The 11,352-nt window shown below is 46.2% G+C and overlaps 1 protein-coding gene across 1 annotated transcript in view; it reads right to left on the minus strand.

Annotated features, from left to right (window-relative positions):
- NHSL2 (NHS like 2) overlaps positions 1–7,208 on the minus strand; it is a 166,360-nt gene extending 159,152 nt beyond the window's left edge. The window contains exon 1 of the mRNA XM_038748435.1: positions 7,101–7,208. The gene's annotated coding sequence lies outside the window, so the exon portion shown is untranslated. The remainder of the gene's footprint in view (positions 1–7,100) is intronic.
- Between the last annotated feature and the right edge of the window lie 4,144 nt (positions 7,209–11,352).

The raw sequence follows: 11,352 nt of genomic DNA on the forward strand, positions 1-11,352 counted from the left end.
AAGAGAAGCAGCGTGGCTCAGTGGAAAGAGCACAGGCTTTGGAGTCAAAGGTCATGGGTTCAAATCCAGGCTCTGCCAATTCTCAGCTGTGTGGCTTTGGGCAAGTCACTTAACTTCTCTGGGCCTCAGTGACCTCATCTGTAAAAGGGGGATTAAGACTGTGAGCCCTTTGTGGGACAACCTGATTACCTTGTAACCTCCCCAACGCTTAGAACAGTGCTTTGCACATATTAAGCACTTAATAAATGCCATCATCATTATTATTACCCTGGAGATAATAACAATAAGAATAATAATTATGTGCTTACTCACAGAGAAGCAGCGTGGCTCAGTGGAAAGAGCACAGGCTTTGGAGTCAGAGGTCATGGGTTCGAATTCAGACTCCGCCACATGTCTGCTGTGTGATCTTGGGCAAGTCACTTAACTTCTCTGGGCCTCAGTTACCTCATCTGTAAAATGGGGATTAAGACTGTGAGCCCCACGTGGGACAACCTGATCACCCTGTATCCTCCCCAGCGCTTAGAACAGTGCTTTGCACATAGTAAGCGCTTAACAAATGCCAATCATTATTATTGTTATTACTATGCGCCAGGCACTATACTAAGAACTGGGGTGGTAAAGTGCTCAATAAATACGATTGAATGAATGAATGATGGACACAAGCTAATCAGGTTAGACACTGTCTCTGCCCCAGGCAGAGCTCATAATCTCAATCCCCATTTTACAGTAGAGGTAACTGAGGCACACAGAAACAAAAAGACTTGCCCAAGGTCACACAGCAGACAAATGGGGGAGCTGGGATTAGAACCCATGACCTTCTGACTTCCGGGCCCATGCTCTATCTGCCATGCCATGCTGCTTCTCAGTGTACTATAGTGCTTAGTATAGTGCTTGGCACACAGAAAGTGCTTAACAAATATAAGAAGAAGAACAACAATAATAATAATAATGATGGTATTTGTTATGCGCTTACTATGTGCCAAGCACTGTTCTAAGCGCTGGGGTAGATACAAGGTAATCAGGTTGTCCCACGAGGGGCTCACAGACTTAATCCCCATTTTACAGATGAGGTAACTGAGGCACAGGTAAATTAAGTGACTTGCCCAGTGTCACACAGCTGATAAGGGGCAGAGCCGGGATTAGAATCCACGACCTCTGACTCCCAAGCCCGGGCTCTTTCTACTAAGCCATGCTGCTTCTCGTGTGCCCAATGTGCCCAAGGGCCACACCAAACACTATTCTCACCACTAGTTCTACCCACTAGATCACACTGCTTCTGTTTCTCATTCATTCATTCATTCATTCAATCGTACTTATTGAGCGCTTACCGTGTGCAGATCACTGTACTAAGCGCTTGGGAAGTACAAAGTACAAGCACATAATTATTATTCTTATTGTTATTATCTCCAGGGTAGATACAAGTTAATCAGATTGGACACAGTCACCCAGGTTCTGGGTGAGGTGGAGAGGGAATAAGGAAACAACACTGACCTAAAGGCAAATAGCCCCAGTACTGGAATTTTGGGCTTCTGCATTAGCAACAGCAATGCAACTTCTTTATTTTGTCTTTCTATTTTTTTTATGGTACTTGTACCATAACTTGTACTTCCCACAACCCCTTTCCCACATGATCCTCATGAGAAACAGCATGTCTTAGCAGATAGAGCACAGACCTGGGAATCAGAGGACCCGTGACCTTGGGAAAGTTACTTCACTTCTCTGTGCCTCAGTTTCCTCATCCGCAAAATGGGGATTCAATCCTCTTCCCTCTTACTTAGACTGCGAGCCTCATGAGGGACAGGGACTTGTGCCCAACCTGATTAACTTGTATCTACCCCAGCTCTTAGAACAGTGCTTGGCACAAAGTAAGTGCTTAAGTAGTCCTATACTTATTATTTATTATTATTATTATTCCCATATTCATTAAGTTTAACACGAGCACACAGTGTGCCCCTGCATTCCCCAGCAGGCAGAATGAAAACGGACAACTGTTTTCCCCACATCTGCCAAGCTAGCTCTCTTCCTCCCTTCAAGACCCTACTGAGAGCTCACCTCCTCCAGGAGGCCTTCCCAGACTGAGCCCCCTCCTTCCTCTCCCCCTCCTCCCCCCTCCATCCCCCTCGCCTTACCTCCTTCCCTTCCCCACAGCACCTGTATATATGTATATATGTTTGTGCTTATTTATTACTCTATTTATTTATTTATTTTACTTGTACATATTTATTCTATTTATTTTATTTTGTTAATATGTTTTGTTTTGTTCTCTGTCCCCCCCCTTCTAGACTGTGAGCCCACTGTTGGGTAGGGACCATCTGTATATGTTGCCAACTTGTACTTCCCAAGCGCTTAGTACGGTGCTCTGCACACAGTAAGCGCTCAATAAATATGATTGAATGAATGAATGAATGAATGAATGAACAACTCCAAAGCATGGTTGTATGTAAAAAAATGAGCCACCTGGGAAATCAAATCTGGGTTAGAAGCATAGAGAACAGCACACACTTGCCTAGTAGCCTACAGTGAAAGAATCCAGTGCACATAATAATAATAACAATAATGATGGTTTTTGTTAAGCACTTACTATGTACAAGGCACTGTTCTGAGCGCTGGGGAGATCACAAGGTGATCAGGTTGTCCCATGGGGGGCTCACAGTTTTAATCCCCATTTTACAGATGAGGTAACTGAGGCCCAGAGAAGTGAAGTGACTTGCCCAAAGTCACACAGCTGACAGTTGGCGGAGCCGGGATTTGAACCCATAACCTCTGACTCCAAAGCCCGTGCTCTTTCCACCAAGCCATGCTGCTTGATATCTCCACCACCCCATCGCCCAATAGCTTACGGTGGAACATTCCAACGCACATGAATGATGAATGAGGTGAGCTATTGCTGTTTGCAGTTTGCCCTTCTCCAGGAGTCAAGGATCCTTAGTGTCCCCAGTGATAAAGAGAGACTTCAGCCAGGAGTCAAGAATTCCTTGAGCTATTTGCCACCCGATAACATCATTGAATTTTCTAGGAAAAATTTCAAAGCCAGGGAAGAGGTCTCCCAGTGGACATCCGGTTGTCCACGCTGTAGGTTTATCCTGGGTTCGATGATAGGGCTTTTCTGAAAAGACTCACAACGCAGAGCCGTTTGAACGTGGGCCAGGATGTATACACTAGCTATCTCTAAGCCAAGGGAAAGAATGACTAAATAAAGACCTGGTCCTTTGGCTAAGTAGTTTAAAGACTATGTGCTTGGGGAAAGACTGAAGATTTAACATTTATCATTCACAAAGCTCCTCTGCTTGGGGAAGAGCTGGAACCTACTAAATAATAATAATAATAATGTTTTTTATTAAGCCCTATATGCATCGTACTAAGTGCTGAGATAGACACAAGATAAACAGGTCCCTCATTATATATATATATATATATATATATATATATTATATTGATGGCATTTATTAAGCACTTACTATGTGCAAAGCACTTTTCTAAGCGTTGGGGAGGATACAAGGTGATCAGGTTGTCCCCCGGGGGGGCTCACAGTCTTCATCCCCATTTTACAGATGAGGTAACTGAGGCAAAGAGAAGTTAAATGACTTGCCCAAAGTCACACAGCTGACAATTGGCAGAGCCGGGATTTGAACCCATGACCTCTGACTCCAAAGCCCATGCTCTTTCCACTGAGCCACGCTGCTTCTCATGAGGCTCATGGTTAAGTAGAAGGGAGAACGGGTACTGAATTCCCATTTGGCAGATGAGGAAACTGAGGCACAGAGACGTTAAGTGACTTGTCCGAAATCACACAACAGAGAAGTGGCAGAACTGGGATTAGAACCCAGGTCCTTTGACTCTCAAGCTCTCATGGTCTTTCCACAAAGTCATAATGCTTTTCATTCTTTTTTTATGGTATTTGTTAAGTGCTTACACTGTGCCAAGCACTGTTCTAAACACTGGGATAGATACCAGATTATCAGGCATAGAGAAGCAGTGTGGCTCAATGGAAAGAGCACGGGCTTGGGAGTCAGAGGTCATGGGTTCAAATCCTGCCTCTGCCAATTGTCAGCTGTGTGACTTTGGGCAAATCACTTAACTTATCTGTGCCTCAGTTACCTCATCTGTAAAATAAGGATTAAGAATGTGAGCTCCACGTGGGACAACCTGATCACCTTGTATCCTCCTCAGTGCTTAGAACAGTGCTTTGCACATAGTAAGCGCTTAACAAATGCCATTATTATTACTATTATTATTATTATTATTATAGGTCCTATCCCATATGGGATTCACATTCACTAGGAGGGAGAATGGGCATTTAATCCCCATTTTGTAGATGAGGCAATTAAGGCACAGAGAAGTAAAGTCACTTGCCCAAAGTCACACATCAGACTATTGACAGAGTCAGGATTAGAACCAGGCCTGTGCTCTTTCCATTAGGCCATCCTGCTTCTCACATCACTCCTTATCTTCCCACCCAAACTCGGTCTTCCCGCTGACTTTCCCACCACTGTAGATAGCACCACTATCCTTCTTGTCTCACAAGCCCATAACCTTGGCACTATCCTTGACTACTTCTCTGTCTCATTCAACCCACGCATTCAATCCATTACTAAATCCTGTCAGTCTGACCTTCACAACATAGCCAAAATCTGCCCTTTCCTCTGTTAAAGCAATCACTCATCTTACCCCTCCTGGATTTCTGCATCAGCCTAACAGAAACTCCTCACCATTGGCTTTAAAGCAGTCAATGCCCTTGCCCCCTCCTACCTCACCTCGCTACTCTCCCACAACTCAGCCCACACACTTTGCTCCTCTAATGTCAACCTTCTCACTGTGCCTATCTCACCACCTCGCCCATGCCAGTCTCTGCCCTAGAACGCCTTCTCTCCTCAAATCCAACAGATTTGAGACTTCCCACCTTCAAAGACTTATTGAAGGCACATCACTTCCAGGAGGCCTTCCCTGACTAAGCCCCCGCTTTCCTCTTCTCCCTCTCCCTTCTGCGTTGCCCTGACTTTCTCTCCTCATTCATCCCCTCTCCCAGCCCCATGGCATTTATGTACATATCTGTCATTTATTTATATCAATGCCTGTCTCCCCCTCCTCTAGACTGTAAGGTCATTCTGGGCAGGGAATGTGTCTGTTTATTGTAGAATTATACTCTCCCAAGCACTCAGTACAGAGCTCTGCATACAATAAGCACTCAGTAAATACAACCTAATGAATGAATCGTTTGGATTTCTGACCTTTGTCTCATGCTGCTGAGTTGTGTCTGATCCATAGCGACTCCATGGACACATCTCTTCCAGAATGCCCCACTTCCATCTGCAATCATTCCGGTAATGGATCCATAGAGTTTTCTTTGGGAATTTGATATTCACCCCACCCTCAGCTCCGCCATACCCTCCACCGCACTTATCTTTAAATTATGTATTATAAATTACTAATTTACCTATTTATAGTAATGTCTGTCTACTTTTATAGGGAGGGAATGTGTCTGCAAACTGCTGTACACTACTGTCCCAAGCAATTAGTGCAGTGCTCTGCACATAGTAAGTGCTCAATAAATGCCATTGATTGGTAATGTCTCTCCTTTCATCCTCTCTCTGACTCACCTCATGTCAACCTGAGACAACTTTCTCCAAAACTGGGCAGCATACGAGGCTTCCCAAGATCTTGAGAAGCAGAATCCCCAGTGGCAGAGTATAGGATGATGATAATAATAATAATAATAATAATAGCATTGGCTAAATAAGCATTTGGTTTTCTGCATGTCAAGCACTGCTCTAAGCACTAGGGTAGATATTAAGTAATCCAGTTGGACACTCCCATGTCCCATATGGGGCTCACAGTCTTAATCCCCATTTTACAGATGATGTAATTGAGGCTCAGAATTTAAGTGGCCCAAGATCACACAGCAGACAGGTGGCAGAGCCGAGATTAGAACTCAGGTCCTCTAACTCCCAGGCCTGTGTTCTTTCCACTAGGCCGCACTGCTTCTAGGTTCTGAGTCAGTTCCTGCTTACTGACAAAGTCCAACACTGTTAAATACCAATGGAGGGGGTTGAAAGGGGGAAGGAGAAAGGGAAAAGGTGTCTTAGACAGCTTCGTCCAGATCCTCAAACTCTGAAAACTCCCACCACCTGATTCCCATCACCTCCAGCGAGGCCCTTCGCCATGCCCGACTGCAGGGGATGAAGCAAGAATTGTTCCTAAATGGCTTCTCCCTCCCAGAGGGTTCAGTACATAAATTCTGGAATTGCCTTTGGCGGTTTCTTTTTGATGCCCTAAGAGTGGAACCAGAAATGGAGAGTCAGAGGACAGAGCCAGCAAGACAGTCAAACAACAATAATAATAATAATTCCAGCACTTGTTAACTGCTTACTATGCACCAAGCACTGTTCTAAGCGCTGGGGTAGATACAAGTTAAGCAGGTTGGACACAGTCCCTGTCCCACAGGGGGCTTGCAGTCTTCATACGCATTTTCCAGGTGAGCAAACTGAGGCCCAGAGAAGGGCCAAGTGGCGGGGCTGGGATCCTTCTGACTCCCAGTTCTGGGCTCTATCCACTAAGCCACGCTGCTTCTCCATCCGTTTGTAGCCCCGACTTCCAACAGCAAATTCCTGTTTGGGAGCCAGGCCAAGAAAATCCCTCCAGGAGACGGCCTCCCCCTCCCCCGGTTTGAACCTGTCCTGAGACCCCCACCACGGCCCGCCCCACAGAGAGCTCGGCTGTCGCCCGGGCGAACAAGTGAGTACCAGATGCCACCATCTCCACCTGGAGCTCCCGGGAGGAGAGACGCTAGAGATGCCAATGAAGAAAGCCCCAAAATAGATAGCATCCCTCGAGCTGGGATGGGGTGACTTTCACCTGCCCTATTCCCAGATAACCACAGACCAAAAGGGCAATCCAGCGGAGCCAGCAAGGCACAAGAGGCTTGAAATCCACCGCAGCAAAGATGCTTCAGAAACAACCTGTCTGAACATCACTGTGATCTCCCCCGCATCTCTTGCGGCAACCCAGAGAAGGGGAAGCATTAGACTCTCCCCGGAATCCCCCCTGCTTCCCTCCCTCCCCTTGCCCTGGGATCTGCCTCCCAATCCCCCCCTGCTCAGTACCTTAATTCTGGGGTAGCGATCGAGTTGCTCATAGAACAGGGAGCGACAGGAGGGGAGAAGATGCAGGGGAGGAAGGGGTGTCTCTTTTCAGCTTCTGCTTCATTCTCTTTCCCATCTCCCAGCTGAGGACAGTCGGAATGGCTTGTCTGTGTGAGGGAGGGAGAAGAAAGGGAGAGACAAAGTGGAGGGTGGAGAGGTAGGAGGGCTGAGCAGAGAGGAAGGTGGGGGTGAGGCACCCCAAGGGAGAGAGGCTGTTCTCCTGTTGCTGCTTAGCCGAGGCTCCCGGAAACTGCTTTCTTTCTCCATCGATGAACTGATGGAATTGCAAATGCCCAGACAGATGGGAAAAGAAACCGCAGGTAGAGAAAACAGAGGGGATACACCTCTCTCTGAGGTGAACGGAAAGATGGAGGGGGTGTGGCTGGGTTTCTCCAAGGAGTTCAGGCCATCAGCTCTCTCTTCGACAGTACTGGAAGGCGTGTAATCGTAATAATAATAATTATCACGCTTGTTAAGCGCTTCCTTTGTGCCGAGTACTGTCCTAAGCGCTGGAGTAGATAAAAGAGAATAGGGTCAGACATTGTATCTGTCCCACATGGGGCAAACAGTTTAAGAGGAAGAGAGAACCTGATTAGCTTAGTACAGTGCCAGGCACACAGTAAGCACTTAAATATCATTAAAAGTAAATACAATTGATTGCCCCACTCGAGGTCACACAACAGGCAAGAGAGAATATTTCATCCCCATTTGAAAGACGAGGCAACCGAGGAGCCGAGAACTATGGAGACTGTGAATAAGGCACATGTCTGCTAAATATGTTAAATTGTAGCCTCCCAAGTGCTTAGTACAGTGCTCTCAAGAAGTGTGGATAGAGCATGGTCCTGAAAGTCAGAAGGACCTGGGTTCTAATCCCGGCTCTACCACTTGTCTGCTATGTGACCTTGCAGAGTCAGAGTCAGAGGTCATGGGTTCGAATCCTGCCTCAGCCACTTGGTCAGCTGTGTGACCTTGGGCAAGCCACTTAACTTCTCTGTGCCTCAGTTACCTCATCTGTGAAATGGGGATGAAGACTGTGAGCCCCACGTGGGACAACCTGATCACCTTGTATCTCCCCCAGTGCTTAGAACAGTGCTTTGCACATAGTAAGTGCTTAACAAATGCCATTATTATTATTATTATTATTTCACTTCTCTGTTCTCAGTTACTTCATCTGAAAAAATGGGGATTAAGACTGTGAGTCCCATCTGGGACATGGACTGTGTCCAACCTGATTAGCTGGTATCTATCCCAGTGCTTAGAACAGTGCCTGGAATAGAGTAAGCACTTAAATATCATTAAAAATGAATAAGTACAATTGATTGACTCTACGTCACACAGCAGGCAAATGCAGTGGGGCTCTCCCCTTCTAGACTGTGAGCCATTTGGGGGAAGGAATGTGTCTGTTTGTTGTTATACCAAATGCTTAGTACAGTGCTTTGCACACAGCAAGGGCTCAATAAATGTGATTGAATGAATGAACTGAATGAATGATAGAGTAGGAGCCTGGAAGTCAGAAGGACCTGGGTTCTAATCTTGGCTATGCCATTTGTTGGCTGTGTGACCTTAGGCAAGTCACTTCATTTCTCTGTTCCTCAGTTACCTCATCTGAAAAATAATAATAGTAATAATGATGGCATTTATTAAGCGCTTACTATGTGCAAAGCGCTGGGGAGGTTACAAGGTGATCAGGTTGTCCCCCGGGGCGCTCACAGTCTTAACCCCCATTTTACAGATGAGGGAACTGAGGCACAGAGAAGTGAAGTGACTTGCCCAAAGTCACACAGCTGACAATTGGCAGAGCTGGGATTTGAACCCATGACCTCTGACTCCGCAGCCCGTGCTCTTTCCACTGAGCCATGCTGCTTCTCTAAAAAATGGGGATTATCACTGTGAGCCCCATGTATGATATGGACTGTGCCCAACCTGATTATCTTGTATCGACCCCATTGCTTAGTATAGTGCTTGGAACATAATAAGCACTTAACATATAATGTATTTTTTTTAAAGTGGCAAAGCTGGGATTAGAACCCTGGAGCAGACAAGGCAGACATGAACCAGGGCCGGCAACCTCCCTCCCCTTCCAACAGGGAGAGCCCAGAAGCAATTAATTAATTCATTCAATCATTCATTCAGTCATATTTATTGAGCGCTTACTGTGTGCCGAGCACTGTACTAAGCCCTTGGGAAACTACAATACAGAAATAAAGAGTGACAGTCCCTGCCCACTACAAGTTCACAGTTGAGGGCGGGGTGGGGGGAACAGACATCAGTACAAATAGACAGACATCAATATAAATAAATAAAATTACAGATCTATGCATAAGTGCTCTGCAAGGAGGGGGGGATGAGAAAGGGGAGCAAGTCAGGGCGATGTAGAAGGGAGTGGGAGATTCATTCATTCATTCATTCAATCGTATTTATTGAGCACTTACTGTGTGCAGAGCACTGTACTAAGCGCTTGGGAAGTACAAGTTGGGAGATGAGGAAAGGTGGGGCTTAGTCTGGGAAGGCCTCTTGGAGAAAATGTGCCTAATCATTCATTCATTCATTCAATCGTATTTATTGAGCGCTTACTGTGTGCAGAGCACTGTACTAAGTGCTTGGGAAGTACAAGCTGGCAACGTATAGACCCAAAAATGGTCTCACAGTCTCTCCTACCAAGGGGAACTGGAGCAGGGAGGGTCCTCGGCGGCTCCAGCTGGCCATGAGGAATAATAATAATAATTAATAATCATTATGGTATTTGTTAATCGCTTACTATGTGTCAGGCACTGTTCTAAGCCCTGGGGTGAATACAAGGAAATCGGGGTGGACGCAGTCCCTATCCCACAATGGGCTCACAGTCTCAATCCCCATTTTACAGGTGAGGTAACTGAGGCCCAGAGAAGTGAAGTAACTTGTCCAAGGCCACACAGCAGACAAGTGGCGGAGCTGAGATTAGAACCCATGACCTTCTAACTCCCAGGCCTGGGCTCTATATATTATGCCATGCTGCTTCCTCGTAATGAATGGTGGACGAGGCATGGGATCAAAATGGCTCCCGTAGCAACAGCTTTAAAAGGTCAGGTCAGCCTCCCTCCTGACAACAGGCCGGCTGCCATGGCAACCTCCAGTGGAAACCTGGAAAGAAGAAGACCATCCTCTGTTTCTCAGTTCCCTCCTCCAGAAGCCCCACCAGCTTCCCCGTGCGAGAAACTCACCCAACAGAGCTCCACTGCTGTCAGTGGGGGTCAAGACTTTTCATTCAGTTGTATTTATTGAGCGCTTACTGGGTGCGCAAGTGGGGAAGCACTTGGGAGAGTACAATACAACAACAGACACATTCCCTGCCCACAACGAGCTTACAGTCTAGAGGGGGAGACAAACATTAATATAAATAAATAAAAAATATATACACAGATAGATATATAAATCAATTACAGATATACGCGGCAGAGTCACTGAAAACAACTCAGGCCTTAATGCTGGGGTCTTCTGCGGGTGGTAATTAAAAAAAACAGCTGGCAACTGGGAAGAGCATTTCAGGAACAGAATCAAATGTGGTTGGCCATTTCGCTACCACGACTACACTCTCGGTTCAACTCCTTTCCCTCCCACGGCTTCCCCGGCACCAGAACCCTACTAGAAAATTCCCATTTCCTTCCTGCTGAAACCTTAAAGGAGAGGGAAGGGGCAGGTTTACAAATAAGCTGAGAATGATGAGCTGCATATATGATGAGGAACAGCGTGGCCCAATAAGAAGAGCCCAGGCCTGAGAATCAGAGGATCTGGGTTCGAATCACAGATCCACCACTTGTCTGCTGTGTGACCTTAGCAAGTCACTTTGCAATTGCTAAGCTGGTTCAAATCCCGGCTCCGCCAATTGTCAGCTGTGTGACTCTGGGCAAGCCACTTAACTTCTCTGGGCCTCAGTTACCTCATCTGTAAAATGGGGATTAATACTATGAGCCCCAAGTGGGACAACCTGATCACCTTGTATCCTCCCCAGCGCTTAGAACAGTGCTTTGCACATAGTAAGCGCTTAACAAATGCTATCATCATCATCATTATTATTATTATTACTGGGCCTTAATTCCCTCATCTGCAAAATGGGGATTCGCTACCTGTTCTCCCTCCTACTTAGGCTGCGAGCCCCACATGGGACTTGATTATCTTGTATTTACCCCAGTGCTTAGTACAGTGCTTGGCACAGAGTAAGAACTTAACAAAGACC

Source organism: Tachyglossus aculeatus, chromosome 6 (assembly GCF_015852505.1).
Source record: "Tachyglossus aculeatus isolate mTacAcu1 chromosome 6, mTacAcu1.pri, whole genome shotgun sequence".
NCBI classification, from domain to species: Eukaryota; Metazoa; Chordata; class Mammalia; order Monotremata; family Tachyglossidae; genus Tachyglossus; species Tachyglossus aculeatus.